The following is a 7,791-nucleotide window of genomic DNA, read 5'->3' as shown; positions in this document are numbered from 1 at the left end:
TTCTATAAACGTTGCAGGTAAGAAATTTTTCAAGTAAATTTCATTGTCACAACTAGATTCCAGTTCTCAGCTCTCAGAGAAACGTATTTCTACCAAAGCTGCTGCAGCTTAATAGTCAATACCTTTAGAGTTAGAGGTTTGTAACCAGATTTATAGATATTCTTAAATTTCCCAAATAGAGGTTGACTTTTTTTTTTTAACTGCTTGAATCCTACCAAAATAAGCATAACTTCCTGACTGCCAGCCTGTCTACAGAAAGGTAAAGTCATTTTAACATAATTATATTATGGTTAAAAGTGTCTGGTTAAAACATGCAAACTAAGGAGTCTTTTAGGATCAGTTTAGATGCCAATTCCCTACACGTGTATACAAAAACAATGGTACCTTTTTAAATCCATGTAAAAAATTTTATCCATACTATTTGGCAAAAAAAATGGAGAAAAATTCATTTACTGCAATATGTCGTATATCTTCAGTTTCCCTGCTCTTCTCTAGACACCAATACTACATTCCCAACACAGAGAGCAAATACTTTCTTGTTACACAGGTGTGTTCATGGTAAGCAGGAGGCATTGTGCCTGCCACGACAGGCAAAATTTTAAAATAAATTTGCCACCAGCCACTTATCACTGGTCTTGCCTGAGGAGCAAGGGAGATGCATGGAGCTGGGCCTCAGTGCCATTCATCCTGTTCCTTTCTTAACCACTTCCTCCACCTCCCGGGTCAGATAGGACTTGTCTCAGGATAGAGCAGCTGGAATTTTTCCTTGACAAGGAAAAGTCAAGATACAGAGCTGAGCTGATACAGAAGTAAATGGAAGAAAACCTATAAGCATATGGTTTCTTCAAGTGAGCCCCTAACTCTGTGCATTATAATCACCAGGGTTCTTTGCTAAAAATACCTGTTCTTTGAGACCACATTGGAATAACTATTCCAGATTCCTCTGGATGGGGCAGAGGGATTGATAATTTAGAGATTTATGGCAAGCTTCTAAAAATGAGGTAATTACATATGTCTTTTATGGTGGTGACCTCAAGAGTCTGGAAAACTCTAGTATAAACTTGGCACATTGTTCTGAAGAGGGATTTTTAAGAGCATATGGCATCCAGTAGGCTGGGTTCAAGTCCTGAGCTGTCATGGAGAGTGTCTGTTACTTAACCTCTTGGAGTCTCAGTTTGCTGAATTCAGAAAACTAGATAGGAACATAGGCATAAAGCACTTACACAGCACCTGGTGTTTACTGAGCACTCAATAAATAAAGCCTTATTATGAAAAAGCACATCAAATAAACTTGAATTTGTTACAAAACAAGAGATTTTCCAGAAATGTTTTATTTGAAGCTGGTCCTTTCAGACTGTGTTTCTCTCTGCTCTGCCTGTATTCAGAGTTCTTGAAAGGTTTAGGAAGCTCTGATCTGAGGAAAGAATGCCTTTTTGTTTGTTTGTTTTGTTTTTTTGTTTGAAAGCATATTCTTTCTCTTAGTCAAGCTATAGAGAAACCACATATCTTAAAGGTAACATTTTTCAAAGTGAAAAGTTGTATTCACAGAAATAAAGTAAGTACCAGATGCTAAAATCTTCTCTATAACCGGCATGCATAGGCATCAGAAGGTCAGTAAAAAGGAGACAGACTCACAACAAAAGGACATCTGTAAATCAAATGTTAATGGCAATAGATTTGCTGCAAGTTCTGGAATCTTCCCAGTCTCTTGCCTAAAATTGCTTACAGCCATCTCCACATGGGATTTACACTTGTCATCAACACTGGCAAATTCAAAATCCATTATCTAAGACTTTCTTTCCTGCGAACACCAAACTCAAGATCACCTCCAGAGTTGTCTTCTCTATTGGTGTTTCTCTTCCCTGTCTTCTCTGTGAAGGTTACAGTGTACTTTCTATAACTTTAACAGTTACTTTCTAGTTATGTTAATTCATTAAGTTATAAAGACTGTAACCTGTTGATGAGTCTTTCTGTATCTTAAAAAAATGTTACACACATATTTGTTTATCAGGTATCTGCCTGCCTCTCCATCCCTCCATCCATCGTAATTCTGTTCCAAATTAAATAAATAAATAAATAAATAATGACAGTCCAGTTCCTGTTCCTAAAACTGTGACTTCTGAAATGCTACAACAACTGGTACATTTGAAATTGTATCTGGCTGATTCCAGGACTGGTATAAGAAATGTTCAGGTTGAGTCCATGATATTTGTATAAGAAAGCAAGGAAATAATAAAGTCTTGATAGTTTTATATCCAGCAGACTTTGAGATCAAAACAAAGGAACTTCCACTGAAAAAGATGAGAAAACTAATGCAACAAAAATAAAATCAGATTCTATTCATTAATATAACTGGCGTGTGTGTGTGTGTGTGTGTGTATTTAAAGGTTTCAATTTATTTATTTGACAGAAATCACAAGTAGGCAGAGAGAGGAAGAAGTAGGATCCCTGCTGAACAGAGAGCTCAATGCAGGGCTTGATCCCAGGACCCTGAGATCATGACCTGAGCCAAAGGCTGAGGCTTAACCCACTGAACTACCCAGGAGCCCCAAATACTCTCTAGATCATCCATCCTGTTACAAATGGGAGGATTTCATTCTCTTTATAGCTGACTAATACTTCAACGTGTATGTATATCACACCTTCTTTATCCATTCCTCTATCGGTGGGCATTTGGACTGCTTCCCTTGTTTGGCTATTGTAAATAATGCAGTGATCTTTGGGGTGTATATATCCTTTCAAATTTGTGTTCTCGTATTCTTTGGGTAAATAGCTAGTAGAGTGCTTACTGGATCATAGGTTATTTTTACTTTTAACTTTCTGAGGAACCTCCATACTGTTTTTCAGTGGCTGTACTGCTTTTCATCCCCTCCAGCAGTGTAGGAGGGTTTGTTTTTTACCTGTATCCTCTCCAGCACCTGTTCTTGAGTTTTCAATCTTAGCCATTCTGATAAGTATGAGTTGATACATCACTATGGTTTTTTTTTTTTTAAGATTTTTTTTTATTTATTTGTCAGAGAGAGAGGGAGAGAGAGCGAGCACAGGCGGACAGAATGGCAGGCAGAGGCAGAGGGAGAAGCAGGCTCCCCGCCAAGCAAGGAGCCCAATGTGGGACTCGATCCCAGGACGCTGGGATCATGACCTGAGCCGAAGGCAGCTGCTTAACCAACTGAGCCACCCAGGCGTCCCATCACTATGGTTTTGATTTGCATTTCCCTGATGATGAGTGATGTTGAGAATCTTCTAATGTGTCTGTTGGACATCTGTATGTCTTTGGAGAAACATCTGTTCATGTCTTCTGTTCATTTTTAATTAGATTATTTGTCTTTTGGTGTTGAGTTGTGTAAGTACTTTTTTTAAAAACATTTTAATTCCAGTTGGTTAATATACAGTGTTATATTAGCTTCAGGTATAAAATAGAGTGATTCAACAGCTCAAAACACCACCCTGTTCTCATCATGGCAAGGGTACCCTTAATCCCCATCATATGCTTAACAAATTCCCAAGCCCCCTTCCCCTCTGGTAACCATCAGATTATTCACTGTAATGAAGAATCAGTCTCTTGCTTTGTCTCTCTCTCACTTTCTGTCTCTCTGTGTCTATTTTTTTCCCCCTTTGCTTGTTTGTTTTTCTCAAATTCCACATATGAGTGAAATCATATGGTATTTGTCTTTTTTGGACTGACTTCTCTTAGCATTATACTTTCTAGCTCTGTCCATGTCATTACAAATGGCAAGATGTCATTCTTTTTTTTTTTTAATTTTATTTTTTATAAACATATATTTTTATCCCCAGGGGTACAGGTCTGTGAATCACCAGGTTTACACACTTCACAGCACTCACCATAGCACATACCCTCCCCAGTGTCCATAATCCCACCCCCCTCCCAACCTCCCTCCCAACCCCCCTCAACCCTCAGTTTGTTTTGTGAGATTAAGTGTCATTCTTTTTTTTATGGCTGAATAATATTCTACCCCCATCTTCTTTATCCATTCATCAATTGATAGACACTTGGGTTGCTTCCATATCTTTTTAAAATTGTCTTTCAATTTTTTATTTAAATTCTAGTTAGTTAACATATATAGTGTAATATTGGTTTCATAAATAGAATTTATTGATTCATCACCTATATACATCACCCAGTGCTTATCACAGGTGCCTTCCTTCATAGCCATCACCCACCTAGCCCTTCCCTGACCCATCTCCCATCCATCAACCCTGAGTTTGTTCTCTGAGTTAAGAGTCTCTTATGGTTTGTTTCCCTCTCTTCCCCTACCCCTTCCCCTATATTCATCTGTTTTGTTTGTTAAATTCCACATACGAGTGATCATATGGTGTTTGTCTTTCTCTGACTTACTTCATTTGGTATAATACTCTCTAACTTGTTGAAGATGGCAAGATTTTAGTCTTTTTGATAGCTGAGGAATATTCCACTGTATTGTATGTATGTGTGAATATACCACATCTTCTTCATCATTCATTAGTCAGTGGATATTTGGGCTCTTTACATAATTTGGCTATTGTTGATAATGCTTATATAAACATCAGGTTGTATGTATCCCTTCAAATCATTGTTTTTGTATCCTTTGGGTAAATACCTAGTGTTTATGCCAGTACCATATTGTTTTGATTACTACAGCCTTGTAATAAAACTTGAAGTTTGGAACTGTGATACCTCCAGCTTTCTCTTTTTCAAGATTGCTTTGACTATTCAACATCTTTTGTAGTTCCAAACTTTAGGATTGTTGTCATGTGGAAAATGCTCTTGGTATTTTTTTTTTTTAAAGATTTTTATTTATTTGACAGAGAGAGATCACAAGTAGGCAGAGAGGCAGGCAGAGAGAGAGAGGGGAGGAAACAGGCTCCCCGCGGAGCAGAGAGCCCGATGTGGGGCTCGATCCCAGGACCCTGGGATCGTGACCTGAACTGAAGGCAGAGGCTTTAACCCACTGAGCCACCCAGGGGCCCCGCTCTTGGTATTTTGATAGGGATTCCATTAAACCATTAGATTGATTTGGGTTTGTATAGACATTTTAAACAATATTTGTTCTTCCTATCCATGACAGGAAATGTCTTTCCATTTCTTTGTGTCATCTTTAATTTCTTTCATGAGTATATTATAGTTTTCAGAGTATAGTTCTTTCATCTCTCTTGTTAAGTTTTTTTTCCCCCCCTAGGTATTTTATTACTTTTGGTTCAATTATAAATGGGATTGTTTTCTAAGTTTCTCCTGCTGCTGCTTCATTATTAGTGTAGAGAAATGCAATGGATTCCTGTACATTGTTTTTTGTACCCTGAGACTTTACTGAATTCATTTATCAGTTCTAGTAGGTTTTTTGGGTTGATTCTTTTGGGTTTATAATATATAGTATCATGTCATCTGCAGAGAATGAAAATGTTACTTCTTCCTTACCAGTTTGGATGGCTTTTATTTCATTTTGTTGTCTCATTACTGTGGCTAGGACTTCCAGCGCTATTTTGAATAAAAATGGTAAGCGTGAACATTCTTGTCTTGTTCCTGATCTTAAGGGAGAAGCTCTCATTTTTTCCCCCATTGAATATAATGTTAGCTGTGGGGTTTTCGTATAAGACTTCTATTATGTTAAGCTATGTTCTTTCTAAACCTATATTTTGAAGGCTTTTATCATGAATGAATGTCATATGTTGTCAAATGATTTTTCTATATCTTTTGAAATGATCCTATGGTTTTTAATCCCTATCTTCTGATGTGATGAATTAACATGGATTGATTTTCAAATATTGAACTGCACTTGCATCCCAGGAGTAAATCTTGCTTGATACAATGAGTGATTTTTTTTTTATTGTATTGTCAAATTTGATTTGCTAATATTTTGTTAACGGTTTTTGCATCTATGTTTATCGGAGATATTGGCCTGTAATTCTTTCTTTCTTTTTTTTTTTTTTTTTTTTTTGTGGTGTCTTCATCTGGTTTTGGTATGAGAATAATGCTGGCCTTATACAATGAACCTGGAAATATTCATTTTCTTCTAATTTTTGGAATAGTTTGAGAAGAATAGGTATTATCTCTTCCTTAAATGTTCAGTAAAATTATCCTGTGACTGTGTCTGGTCCAGGACTTTGGTTTATTGGGAATTTTTTAGATTACTGATTCAATGTCCTTGCTGGTAATCAGTCTGTTCACATTTTCTATTTCTTTCTGCTTCAGTTTTGGTAGTTTGTATGTTTCTATGAATGTATCCATTTCTTCTGGGTTGTCCAGTTTGTTGGCATATAATTTTTCCTAATATTCTCTTACAATTGTCAGTATTTCTTTGGTGTCAGTTACTATTTCTCTTTGTTCATTTGTGATTTTGAGGGTTTTAATCTAGTTAAAAGTTCATCAGTTTTGTCGATCTTTTAAAAAAATAGGTCCTGGTTTCATCTTTTTTTTTTAGTTTTTAAATCATTCATTTCTGCTCTAATACTTTTTCTATCCTTCTACTGGTTTTGGATTTTGTTTGTTCTTTTTCTAGCTTCTTTGGATGTAAGGTTAGGTTATTTGAGATCATTTATTTGTTTATTTTTTATTTTTTGAGGTTGGCTTGTATTGCTATAAACTTACCTGTTAGAATTGCTTTGCTGCATCCTAATTTGGACCAATTTGGACCTAATTTGGACCATCCTAATTTGGACTGTTTGTGTTTTCATTTTCATTTGTCTTCATGTAACTTTTTAATGTCTTCTTTGATTTTTTGGTTGACCCATTGTTTAGTAGCATGTTATTTATCCTACATGTATTTGTAGTCTTTCTAGATTTTTTCTTGTAGTTGATATCTAGTGTTACAGTGTAGTGGTCAGAAAAGATGCATGGTTTGGCTTTGATCTTTTTGAATTTGTCAAGAATGTTTTGTGGGCTAATATGTGATTTATTCTGGAGAAATTTCCATGTGCACTTAAAAAGAATGTGTATTCTGCTGTTTTATGATGGAATGTTCTGAATTTATCTCTTAAATCCATCTGGTCCAGTGTGTCATTCAAAGTCATTGTTTCCTTGCTGATTTTTCTGTTTGGATGATCTGTCCCTTGATATGAGTGTAGTGTTAAAGTCCCCAACTGTAATAGTATTAATAGGTGTTTTATCTTTTACTTTTGATAAGTCTAGCTGAAGTTTTCTCAATTTTACTAATTTTGTCAAAGAACCAGCTCCTAGTTTTATTGATCTGATCTTTTGTTGTTGTTGTTTCTGTATCATTTATTTCTGCTCTAATCTTTATTAATTCCTTCCTTCTGCTGGCTTTTTTTTACCTTCAGGTGTAAGGTCAGGTTGTTTGAGACTTTCTTCTTCTTCTTCTTCTTCTTCTTCTTCTTCTTCTTCTTCTTCTTCTTCTTCTTCTTTTTCAGGTTGGCTTGTATTGTTATAAACTTCTGTGTTAGAATTACTTTTGCTGCATCCTAAAGATTTTGGACCACTGTGTTCTCATTTTCATTTGTCTTCATGTAATATTTTATTTCTTTGAGTTTTTGGTTGACCCATTCATTGTATAATAGCATGTTATTTAACATGTATTAAAAAATACAAACACATATTTACAAATACAAACATGTATTTGTAGTCTTTCCAGATTTTTTCTTATGGCTGATTTCTAGTTTTATAGTGTTGTAATGTTGTAGTCAGAAAAGATGTATGGTATGACTTTGAACTTTTTGAATTTTTTAAGATTTGTCTTGTGGTGTAATATGTGATCTATTGTGGAGAATGTTCCATGTGTACTTGAAAAGAATGTGGATTCTGCTGTTTCTGATGGTATGTCCCTAATATATCTGTTGAGT

Source organism: Lutra lutra, chromosome 9 (genome assembly GCF_902655055.1).
Source record: "Lutra lutra chromosome 9, mLutLut1.2, whole genome shotgun sequence".
Taxonomy (NCBI): Eukaryota; Metazoa; Chordata; class Mammalia; order Carnivora; family Mustelidae; genus Lutra; species Lutra lutra.
Note: the sequence above shows the minus strand (reverse complement) of the source record.